The sequence below is a fragment of the Aegilops tauschii genome, chromosome 3, assembly GCF_002575655.3.
Source record: "Aegilops tauschii subsp. strangulata cultivar AL8/78 chromosome 3, Aet v6.0, whole genome shotgun sequence".
NCBI classification, from domain to species: domain Eukaryota; kingdom Viridiplantae; phylum Streptophyta; class Magnoliopsida; order Poales; family Poaceae; genus Aegilops; species Aegilops tauschii.
The window spans coordinates 185551457-185564425 of NC_053037.3; positions in this window are offsets into that span (position 1 = coordinate 185551457).

Below are 12969 nucleotides of genomic sequence, written 5' to 3' on the forward strand. Positions count from 1 at the left end.
TATGCAGCTAAAAATTAATATCACTATCTATTTTTTGCAACTAAAATTTAGTAATTAAGCATAGATTTCATTCATACTAGAGATTAAGCAGTCGTTCTCACTGAGAAGCGAGACAGCCTTGGACCGCCGCCCGCCTCGCTCCCACTGGTCTATATTAATGGCGACGCCGAGCGGCCGCACCCCCCCATCCTCGCCACACACACAATTCCTCTCTCACCGCCCGCATCCTCAACGCCGCTCAGAGTCCTCAAAGCCGTCAGTGTACCAGGATGCCACCGAAGCGCCCATCGGAGGGAGGGCAACGCCGGGGCTGCTGAAGCACCGGAGCACGGGATGAATATGGAGACAGAGGTTCCCGTCCCCGCCGACGAGGTGGAGAACGAGGCCGCCAACAAGCGGAGGCGGGTCGAGAAAGAACCGCAAGCGACTCCAGCAGGCCTAGACTTCATCAACAACCTCCCCGATGATATGTTGATAGTCATCATATCCCTCCTCCCAATCAGAAATCGGGTGAGGACAGCCGCCGTTTCCCGGCGGTGGCGCACCCTATGGATCCGCACCCCTGTCGATCTCCTCCACTCCCACAAGCTCTGCCATGGCTATCGCCAAAGCTTGGATGCGTTCTCCCAGATCCTCGGCAGTCACCATGGCCCAATCAAAGGCCTTATCACGGGCAAGTTCTGTTCCAATGGCAGGGAGCGAGGCAAGCTTGACGAGTGGTTCCGATCCCGCGCCATAGATCAGCTCGAGAAGCTAAGTTATAATGATGGGCATATGAGCTTGCTGCCAACATCCGCGCTCCGCTTCGCGCCCACGCTGCGCCTCGCCAAGTTCATGAACTGCCATCCCCCCCTTAATGACGCGCCCGCTCTTTTTCTACCACGACTGAAGCGCCTCGAGCTCATAGCCGTCTGCATCCCAAAGGATGACATGGAGCGCCTGCTCCACGGCTGTACTGCACTCGAGTTCCTTCGTCTTCAGGCGATGAATTGGTTGAGTACCTTGCACATCACCTCCAGGACTCTCCGCACTATTTATGTGTGTTGCTGGTGCTGCAACGAGAGATCACAAAAGGTGGACCACAATATGGTCATCCAGGACACACCTTCACTTGAGAGATTACTTGTAGTTGACCAACAGGGTCCAACAAGAGTCAATGTCATTTCTGCGCCAAAATTGAAAGTGGTGGGCTACTCGTCTGTCAAATACTACAACTTTCAGGTACAACAGTCGCCTTATATACCTCACCTTCTTGATATCAACGTTATTTCTACTTTTGAAGATGTATGTTCGTCTGTCCAGCGAAGCTTCACCCAGACTCTGGGCACAGTGAAGGTCTTGGCACTAGAATTTGTCGTCCCCAACCTGGACCAAGTTTTCAGTTGCCTGAGATGCTTTCCGTGCCTGAAGAAGTTGTATATCGAGGTGATGTTCCTTTCCTGTTAAATGTTAACCATAAGGGAGTTCAATTTTTTGCACCTTTTCCCAAGTTTACAATGACTATGTACTATGATTTCTGAAGGAATTTTCGAGGATTTTAGGACATACACCCCCACCCCATATTGGTTGCTTCATTCATATGGTTACAATCGTCCATAAGCATTTCTCCTTTGGATTCATCTGTACTAGTTTTCTTAGGGAATTTTTCATCCAATCCAACCTCTTGTGAAGAAGGCTACATGTTTCTAGATTGTAATCACATTAATGCCCATGTTAATCATGACAGATCGAAGATGGCACGTTGGTGCATTTTACAAATCCTGCAAACCAAATGGGCGTGTAACAGTGTTCAAAACTGCATGTAGGCACTAACACGTTCTCTTCTTTTGCAGTGCATATTAGGCCCAGTGGAAGATGTTGATAACGACAATCACATCGAATGCCTGGATCTGCATCTCTCAAATATTACTTTGAACTCCTACCGAGGGACCCCACCGGAGATTACACTCGCCATGTTCTTTCTTGCCAGAGCAAAGGTGCTGAGGGTACTGAGGTTGAACACGCATTTAATTAGGAAAGATCAATGGTATGATTATCAGAGGCGGCTGGTACTGCGGAATGGAAGTGCCTCCAAAAATGCCAAACTTCGTATTGGAAGAGCATATGGCAAAGCAATTGGAAGTTATTGTGTCAAACCCATACATGAATTGTCAGCGGCTGATCCCTTTTCAGAAATGACGCAGCAGGCAATGTTTGAATTTGGGTGTTGTAATCTTTGAATTTGAACCTTGCAATATTTATGGTATTTGTTATATTGAACCGTTTATGTTCTCTTGTCTCAACGCAAACAGTTCACCTGGGTGAACCGCATGTCGTACATCGCACACACCTTGATCTGGCTGACCGTTTCTTTTGTGTTGCCTAATCACAAATAGTTCATCCGAGTGAACTGTATGATGTACATCGCACGCACCTTGATCTGGCTGACCGTTTCTTTTGTGTTGCCTAATCACAAACAGTTCATCCGAGTGAACCGTGTGCTGTACATCCCACACGCCTTCATCAGGCTGCCCGTTTCTTTTGTTCTGCCTCATCGCAAACGGTTCATTGGACTGAACCGTATGCCCTGAATCGCACACGCAACTAAAATCTGAACCGTGTTTGATGCATCCTCTGCAAACGTTTTGCACATTTTTGACAGTTTTTTACATCCCCGTTTGTGATTAATGCATCGCACACAGTTTCATGAAAGGGTCTCTGATCGTAGTGTCGCGTTAGCAGCATCCTACAGTAGTGCTTCTTCTTGCTGCGCGGCCTCCTCGCCGCTGACCCTTCTTCTTGCTGCGCGGCCTCGTCGATATGGTCAGGTAATCCACACCCCACCCACACCATCCTCCTCCTTTCCCATCCCACATGCCCCGACTGATGGAGCGACACCTTCCACCGAAATCACTGCCCCCCTCCTCCAATTAAGCGCCGCCCACAACCATTTTACAAGCAGTATAACGTGGAGCTGAGTAGCATGCGGCCTCACGCGCGAACGAGGTCATTATGGCTGACATGCGTGTCGACCGCCAGATCTTGGAGGAGCACCTCGTCTTCGAGGCCACCGTCGACACCGCAGCGCGGTCGTCTACTTTAAAATACAGTTCGTGATGTTTTCTCGAGGCCATCGCCAGTGCCTTCTAGTGATTTGTCCTCTGTAATGTTAATATGCAATCTGATGTTCAGTTAACAGTTTGGTCCTCTAAAATGTAATGTTCAGTTAACACTTTGGTCCAACAATTGCTACATTTCGTAGTACTGTTCTCAAGCATTCTTTGTTTTGTTAACTGTCTTATCTTCTAGTACATGTTTCCATTCTGCAATGTCGTGCTCAGTTAACTATTTTGCTTCATTTGGTCTGCTGTCCATTTAACTGTTTGGTTCAGTTCTGCAATTTGATTTTCATTCGCTGTGGGTACAATTTTGTATTGTTGTGCATGTGACATCAATCAAATTTGGTTGTACTCAATACATATTCTACTGATAGTATGGCAACTCTCAGTTAACTGATCAAGATCTTCCTTATGTGTGTTGCAGGGAAACAATGGGAGACATTGCAGTTTACCATCGAGGTTTGTTCAAGCATGGTTCTTTGGCTAATAACACATTATTGTGCAGTTGCAGGAATCATTCTAATATTTAGGTTTCTTACAATTTGGTCTTGCACATGTAGGTCCTGCTGTCAGAGGCTTAGACCCACTGTTCGACCCATTTTGCATATGGGGAAATGAGATGTCCATGAATATCAGTCAAGTCAAGAAACTCAGAAAGATTGTTAGGATGAAGAAACTTGCGACGAATAACAGCAAGATCTTTGTTTGCACAATGAAGAAGACATCAGTCAATTATAGGATGGTTCCAACTCTTTTACCTTCTTTTTACCCCTTGCGCCATTTCAAAATTTACAACAACAATTTATGCATAGCTTTGTTTTCAGTACTTTTCAAAGCAGTTCGCCGATGATTACCTCTCAAACCACCTGCATGGTCAAGCGGCGAGGAAGGTATTCATTCAACACCCACGGTATAATATTGAAGTCTTGCTGAAGAGGACGAAGGTTGGGCGGGCAATTATCCGTAGCCACTGGCCTAAAGTTGCAAGGACATTCAAGATCACTGAAGGCTCAATATTTGCCTTCCGCTTCTGCAGTTTCCCAGATGAGATTCATCTGTCTATTTACCGTGTATGATTCTACTTTCCAAAGGTTTTTTATGCTGCATGTGAAACTTGGTGCTGTTGTGTAATGGCGTAACTGAGAGCCGAAGCTATTTGATGTAATTCGATTATGAAATCCTGGTTGCTTTTATACGGATATGAAATATCTGGCGTGTTTTATAAGAAATATCAGTTTGATTAGTACATGGATTATCAATAATAGGCTAATTACCCTGCTTATTGGGGTTTTCTATTGCAAACGGTTACTCAGACAGCACCGTGGGCGATGAACTCAAACAACCCGCACGGTCTCTAGAAAGTAGGCGTGTTCGATCAACTAACAATCACACACGGCTTCCGGCAGCGAACTGATTGCGTTAGGCCACCTTGCACAAACGTTTCCACACAAAGAACTGTGTGGGATGTACATACCTACGGAAATGATTTTCTGGGATTCACCGTGTGGGATGTACATACCTACGGAAATGATTTCTGGGATTCACCTGTGGGACGTACATACCAACGGAAATGATTTCTGGGATTCACCGTGTGGGATGTACATACCTACGGAAATGATTTCTGGGATTCACCGTGTGGGATGTACATACCTACGGAAATGATTTCTGGGATTCACCGTGTGGGATGTACATATCTACGGAAATGATTGGGTTTCCATGCCTCGCCCGATCGCACACGGACCCAGCCTGGGTCCCACGAGGGCCTATCCCCGACGATTTCTGGGTCATGTGGGAAGGACCCCCCCTATCGCCCACACTCACTTGGCGACGGTTCCAAATGTCGTCGCGGAAAGGGGTTTTAAACCGTTCGTTTAGGACGTCGCTGTACCAGTGTAGTAAATCATCCGCCATGCCAACGCTTCCCTACATGCGTATGTTTTCAGCATGGTTGGGTCAGTTACCCCTCGGTACAGCATAGTCGAGGATCCAAGATACGTCCCCATGTGATCCCGACACACTGCTGCTACAGCCCCACCGCGGAAATTTTGTGCCACTGCTCCATGTACATTGATCTTCACCTCACCCTCCGCCGAGGCCAACCAGCGCTGGGTCGGATTCTGTTGGACCCCCGATCCCTTGTGCTGACGCACCACAGGTTTGGGAACCTGATTCAACTCCGATATGTAGGGATCGACAAAGGATGAAGTTTGCCCTGGAGATTGGAAGATCCCTTCGTGAATTGCTTGTCTCCGTGCAAACCAGATTGACCAAAGAGTCACCACCAACTTGGTAAACAAGCTTTGTTCTAAGCTTTCGTTCAACTGGAACAACCAGTTTTTTTCTCTTGGTTCTTGATTTTCTGACATTGTGGAAACCAACACAGGATCAGCCAATGCCCATGTGCATCTCGCATGAGTACAAGAGATAAGTGTGTGTCGCCAAGAATCAGGTACCCCGCATAGAGGACATGCGTCTCTCGTGGACATGTTCCTCTTGTTCAGTACGTCTGTCGTTGGTAGCGAATGTCGGGCCAAACGCCAAAGGAAAATACGGATCTTTGACGGGACAGTAAGGTTCCACAGATTTGTCCAGTCCTGCTCCTCCCTAGCATTACTTGAAGAACCGCCTCTCCCTTCTAGCCAGTTCTCCCTTGTGATTTTTGTTTTAACCATAAACTTATAGGCCGAGCTTACTGTGAAGCGGCCCTTGCAATCTGGATGCCATGCCCAAAAGTCCTCTACGTTTCTGGTACATAATGGAATTCTCAGAATTGCCTCCGCATCGATAGGGAAAAACACCGATCTGATCAAATCTTCATTCCACAATGCCATAGAGGGCACAAGTAAGTCTGAAACCATCTCCGGTGGATTTTGAATGAGGGACGTTATAGGGCGCAAAGACGCTTCTTTTGAGATTCAATTGTCTTCCTAGATGTTCATCCTTTGCCCGTTGCCAATCCGCCTAATTATGCCCTGCTTGAGAATATCTCTCCCTTCTAGGAGAGCCCGCCATATTTGAGACGGGCTTGATCCATGCTTGTGGGCTGGCGCATGAGGCACGGCCCGAATGGCCAGCTTTGCCCTGAACTCCGTTATAACATGGTTACTTCTTTCAGCGGAAAGAAAACATGGTGGCTCCTTTGGGCCTTTGCCGTAGCGTGTGTACTGGAGTAGTAACAATCTTGCACAGCGACCAGCGAAAAGTTTCCAGGGCATAGGCAATTATGCGCAGCAGCTAGCTAGGCTTCCCTCTTTCGCCAAGCCTGCAGTATAGTAACAGCTGATTATTTTCTCCTGTCATCTCCATGTAGAATGGCAGAAACGCCCCTTGGCCTGTGCAGCTACTGCAATCCTTTTGATGACCATTAAATATTGTATTGTGATCCTGGCAACATAAGAAAAAGGTTGGTCTGCAAAATTTGTCCATATGTTGCAGCAGATTCTTTCAAAAAATGGAGACGGTGCCTTTGCTAGCTGCATAATACTAGGGGTGAGAATGTGAGGACTTTTTAAAGTGATTATGTTTCAGTTTCGTAGTTAAGTGTGTAACGAGCAAGAAATAATAAGACAGCTGCATTTTGACAAGAAAAGACCGATGGCATGAATGAAAGATAAAAAGGAGGCGGATACGATGATGGAACATTTCCATATGTAGCGCTGAGCTGCAACTTCCCATCCAGAAAGAGAGAGGTAGCCTGCCTGAGGCCAGTGCAGTGCTACCCCTCCCTCCCTCCCTCCCATAACAACAAAAGGAGGCTCATTCATGTCAACAAGTAGGGTAAAATGAGGTAGTTTTTTGCAAAAAGGGCAGCAAGAACAATTTATGTGTGAGTGATAGAGAGAGAGGGGGGGGGGGGGGGGGGGGGGGTTACAGTTTGTTACTGCCGCCAGCACAGCATGGTGGTGGTGGCAGTGTAGGGGTGTGGGTTTAGTACTTTTGGTTAAAGATATCGCAGGGCTATAGCGTAGGCCGGTAGCATAGGGCCTCGGTGCACTGCTGCTGCTACAGCCACACACACACAGCCCACCCTCTCTCTCCCTCTAGTTATCTTTCTCTCTCTTTCCCTATTATTGCAGGTGTCAGGGAGACAGCAAAGCAAGTTGCTCCCTCCTTTCCCCTCAACTATTTGGCTTTTCATATCTGCTTCACACCCCGCCCCCGTTTCCCCCTCCCTCATTTCCCTTCCAATTTACTCTGGCAGAGAGAGAGAGAAGGATAACTCTGGTTGCAAATAAACAAGAAGGAAACAGATCCAAAGATGACAACAACCAGTACTTTTTTTACCATAAAAGATACAGTAAAGAAGGAGAAAATGATACTCAGTACAGTCAAGCAGCAATACACAGCGAGAAGCCGGTCGGTACAGTAACATAGAGTATGTGTATCCCTGGGTGGTCTGTCACGTCCGGCCGGCCCAACCCAACCCTAGGCCAACCGCAGAAGGCGACAAGGCGGACCCGCCAAGCGCGACCCTGACACAAGCGCACACGCACACGCACACGAACTCAGGCGCCAGCTTTCCCTCCGACGCGCCCGCACGTGCGGCCACCCGGCACGCTCCGCAGGGGAGGGACCGACCGAGCAAGGACGGACGGACGGACGGAACCCCGTCGCGCCATCCCCCTATGCCGCTGCCTGGGTGGGTTAACTGCCAGAGGTAACGGTGCCGTCTACCTGGGCGGTTTCGGCTTTTCTCCTATACTCGTCGTGTATCTGTGGGTGCGGCGCAGGTTTCGAGGCCACACGTGTGGAGAGCCTAGGTGGGCGCTGATATGATTCGGACGGCAGGGATGGAGGCCGCCTCGTGCTGCGGCCCGGAATGGGATGGGATTGGCATTGGGAGAATAATATCGAGCTTCCAGGATTTGGTCTCTGTGGGGACGGGGCCCACCCACCACTTCCCTCACTCACTGTACGTCACTTTTTCTATTTCGTCAAAATAACCGGGCTGGGCTTGTGTTTCAAACTTGTTTGGCCACCAAAACGCGGATCACCAAATAGCCTACAAATGTTTGAAACAATCGGTTCAGACATATTTAACCATCCAACACAGGGCATATTACTCTCTTAAATCAGAAGTAAACTCTGGAATGTTTGGGACTGCACAGACATCTTCTACATCGGACTCCGACACATCGACCCAAGCCCTTTTCGTGTGTGCTCGAGAACCCTCCACACATTTAGAGCAACGTGTCTGACCGCCCACCTGCCTGCATTCACGCAAGCTGACCGGTTGTCTGTCACCTCAGTGCAGAGCCCGAGAAGCCTACTTCGTCTGCTTGCAACCATCGCTACTCCGCTTGCCTCCGCTACTTAAAGTCGGACGGCCCCGCCCAAAAACCCTACCATCCGGAGTCGCTTCTTCCACTGCATGTCGTCATCTTCAAATCAACATGTAGTGATTGCCTCTGCACGTACGTGGTGGATGCACCTGTCATGCGCTGAGGGTTGGGGGGCGCCCAAATTACTGTTGAGGTCCGCGCCATGGATGCTCGTGCGCGAGGACCACATTAAGATGGGCCAATCTCCGAACTCTCTAGAGCTGAGCTCGGAAGAGGAGGAGATGGAGTCGGAGCCCAGAGGAGGAGGAAATGGAGAAGGAGGCACTTTCGGAGGTGGTGGCGGCCGTCGAAGCCTCGCTGGTGTATGCTCTTAGTCTACTGCTGATGGAGAAGCATTACAACTTGACACTCATTGAGGAACACCAATTGGTGGAGCATGAGATGGAGGCTGTGCAGACATCCGATTTTGCGGTCGCAACCACCTTCGAGGTGATCCCAGACGTCATCAAGGTTAACTGGGTCCTACTCTCCTCTATGGAGAGTGCCCGCACTCTATGCCGTGAGGGTTGTCAGCTCCGCGTTAATGCGGCGGAGCACACTGATACGTCCATTTTGCATCATGTTTTCCTACTATTATTTATAATGTTTTTATGTATAATTATGCCTTTTGGGGTATTTTCAATGTCTTTTCTCTCATAATATGCAAGGTTTACACAAAGAGGGAGAATGTCGGCAGCTGGAATTCTGGACCTGAAAAAGCTACGCCGGAGTTACCTATTCTGCACATCTCAAAATAAGATGAAACTTCACAAAGATTTTTTATGAAATATTTAAGAATTATTGGAGCAAATAACTACCAGAGGAGGCCCACTAGGTGGGCACAACCCACCTGGGTGCGCCAGGGCCCCTAGGCGCGCCCTGGTGGGTTGTGCCCTCCTCGGCCCACCTTCGGTGCCCATATTCTGGTATATGGGTCATTTTGACCTAGAAAAATAAGAAGGGGACTTTCGGGACAAAGCGCCGCCGTCTCGAGGCGGAACTTGGGCAGGAGCACTTTTTTCCTCCGGCGGAGCGATTTCGCCGGGGGAACTTCCCTCCCAGAGGGGGAAATCATCGTCATCGTCACCAACAACTCTCCCATCTTTGGGAGGGCAATCTCCATCAACATCTTCAATGACACCATCTCCTCTCAAACCCTAGTTCATCTCTTGTGTTCAATCTTTGTACCGGAACCTTAGATTAGTACCTGTGGGTGACTAGTAGTGTTGATTACATCTTGTACTTGATTACTATATGGTTTATTTGGTGGAAGATTATATGTTCAGATCCATTATGCTATTTAATACCCCTCTGATCTTGAGCATGGTTATCATTTATGAGTAGTTACTTTGGTTTTTGAGGTCACAGGAGAAGTCATGTTGCAAGTAATCATGTGAACTTGATATGTGTTCGATATTTTGATGATATGTATGTTGTGATTCCCTTAGTGGTGTCATGTGAACATTGACTACATGGCACTTCACCTTATTAGGGCCTAAGGGAATGCAGTACGTGAAGTAGTTATTAGATGATGGGTTGCTAGAGTGACAGAAGGTTAAACCCTAGTTTATGCGCTACTTCGTAAGCGCCGATTTGGATCCAAAAGTTTAATGCTATAGTTAGATTCTATCTTAATACTTTTCTCGTAATTGCGGATGCTTGCGAGGGGGTTAATCATAAGTAGGAGGTTTGTTCAAGTAAGAACAACACCTAAGTACCGATCCACCCACATATCAAATTATCTAAGTAGCGAACACGAATCAAGCCAACATGATGAAAGTGACATGGTGAAATTCCCGTGTAGCCTCAAGAACGCTTTGCTTATTATAAGAGACCGTTTGGCCTATCTTTTGCCACAAAAGGATTGGGCTACCTTGATGCACTTTATTTACTGTCACCGTCACTTGCTTGTTACAAATTATCCTCATATCAAACTACCTGTTACCAACAATTTCAGTGTTTGCAGTTAATATCTTGTTGTAAACCACTTGTCATTTCCTTTTGCTCCTCGTTGGGTTCGACACTCTTACTTATCGAAAAGACCACGATTGATCCCCTATACTTGTGGGACATCACACAACGGGCGCTTTGATGTGCCGGAGGCGGAGGACGGCGAGACACCGGACCAACACGACAATGATGGCAAAGAGGCTTCCGTCGGCTCGCCTCATTCATGCCTGCCGTTAACGACGACGAGGCTGGACCGTTCAACGCGGATGTGGAGTAGATATTTTTTATTCTTTTAATGTTTTTAGTGTCTTTTGCATGCAAAAAATAATTCAAAATCAATAACTTGGGGTGTCTGCTCTCTTTTTTGTGAGGGATGTCTGCTCTTATTTGATGACTCTAATTGGATGGTTCGCTTTCCACTGTCTGTTCACATACACATTCGGGTGTAGTGTATCTAGCAGAACTCCATGGTAGATGGAGAAAATATCTAAAAGCAACTCCAACGCAACAACCTAAATCGTCCGTCTGCATCTGTTTGGATTGGTGCGGACAAAAGTGGAGGTCCAATGCGCCGACCCAAAATCAAAACGCGTCTGCTTCACGTCCGCGCCGACGCATTTGCGGTCCAAACGCGTCGCGCGTCCCCTTGGTGTCTGTCGTGGTCCCACTTGGCGGCCACCCAACTACCGCTCGCCATCTAATTTATGATGACCACCGACACCGGGCCCACTAGTCAGCCAGTGGAAGCGTCGTTTTTTAACCCACGCGTGCGCGGGGTGGGGGGGTGGGGGAGGGGCTCATCCGCTTTCGTCCACATCTGGCTCCCCCACCTCCTTCGTGCTTCCTCGCCGGCGACAACCCAAACCCTAGTCATGGGCCTCTTCGGCAGCGGCAAGGGCAAGGGCACCCCCGGGGCCTCATCCTCCTGTGCTCCTCCTTCCCCTCCTCCTCCTCCGTCGGCGCGTGCCCGCTCAGGTCGGCAGCGTCTGCACATCCCGATGCACCAAGCGCAGTGGCACTGGGAGTACAGGCAGCCGCTGCCTTACCCCGACGTGATGCTGCCACACCACTGGCACCTAGATCCGCAGCGGATCCCTGTGCCGGCGGTTCCGTGGACAGAACAGACGCATGACGAGGAGGTGCGCAGGCGCGGGGCACAACTCACGCGGGCACAGCGGCGGATGCCCGAGTACGCCGCAGACTCTCCCAACGGGGAGGCCTGGTTTGCCCTCGAACACGAGGAGCAACGGTGGCTCGGCGTCCACATCAACCACGACCTTCCACCGCCGCCCCTGCGGGTAGAGCCGTAGGAAGAAGAGGCGGAGGCGGAGTACCAAGCCGCCCTCGAGGAGGCCCTGAAGCACACACTGGAGGTGAGCTTGCTTGAGGAGGATGCCCATTGGGATGGGCTGGAGCAAGCCCTTGCTTTTTCCGCGGCGGGGTACTTCGTCCAGGCGCCCCTGTTCGTGCCGCGACCGCCACCGGCGCCGCCCCTCATCGATCCCAAGGCCGAGCCGAAGCCGGAGCACAATCCAACTCCCACGCGCAAGCGGTCACCACCGCCACCCACTTGGCTGGAGGACACCTACACGTGGACCGGCAAGCTCCGCGAGTGGGTGAGCGCGCCTCCCTGCTAGTTCGACTCCACGCCAGAAGAAGAGGCGGCCCACGTTGAGTGCTGGAAGGCGCATTGGCTCGCCGAGGAGGGGGCCGACGGCGAGCGGCAGATACAATATGAGCATATGTTGCGCCATGACGAGGAGGCTCTGCGGCTTGAGAAGGACGAGGAGAAGCACGTCCGCCTTGCCGCTATGCCGCCGCAGCAGCAGACGCTGGAGGAGGCTGCCCTGGCCGCCTATCATGCTGCATTCGGGTGGGATGGGCCTCCGCCCGTCTTCATTGACCTCACCGGCGGCGACGACGACGACGAGCAGGGCAAGGCGGGTCTATTAAGGCAGCGTGCGGGCGTTTATTTAGAGTTTTTAATTTTCTAGTTATGTTTACGTGGACTTTGGTCGGCGTTTGACCGGTCATTTATGTATAATTATGATTAATTCTGTTGGAAATATGAGCAAATTACTACGAGATTTAATCTGAATAAACAGAAGATAAATCATGACAACAATAGCAGAGATTAAACTAATCATGCGAACTAGCATAGTACATGAACAGATCACATCTAGGGCACATACTAGAAACATGAATTCTACCACGATCTCGAACAGGAAGGATAGTATCACATACGGTGCAGCGGGAGCAGCACCGCCGGCGTTGACGTTGTCGCCCATATCATCGAGGATGAGGTTGCCGAGGTCGGGGAAGAAGTCGTCGTTCGCGAAGTCATCGCTGCCAGCAGTCGCGCGAGTGCGCTCCCTGATAACCCACAAGTATAGGGGATCGCAACAGTTTTCGAGGGTAGAGTATTCAACCCAAATTTATTGATTCGACACAAGGGGAGCCAAAGAATATTCTCAAGTATTAGCAGTTGAGTTGTCAAGTCAACCACACCTGGATAACTTAGTATCTACAGCAAAGTATTTAGTAGCAAAGTAATATGGAAATAACGGTAACGGTAGCAAAAGTAATATTTTTGGGTTTTG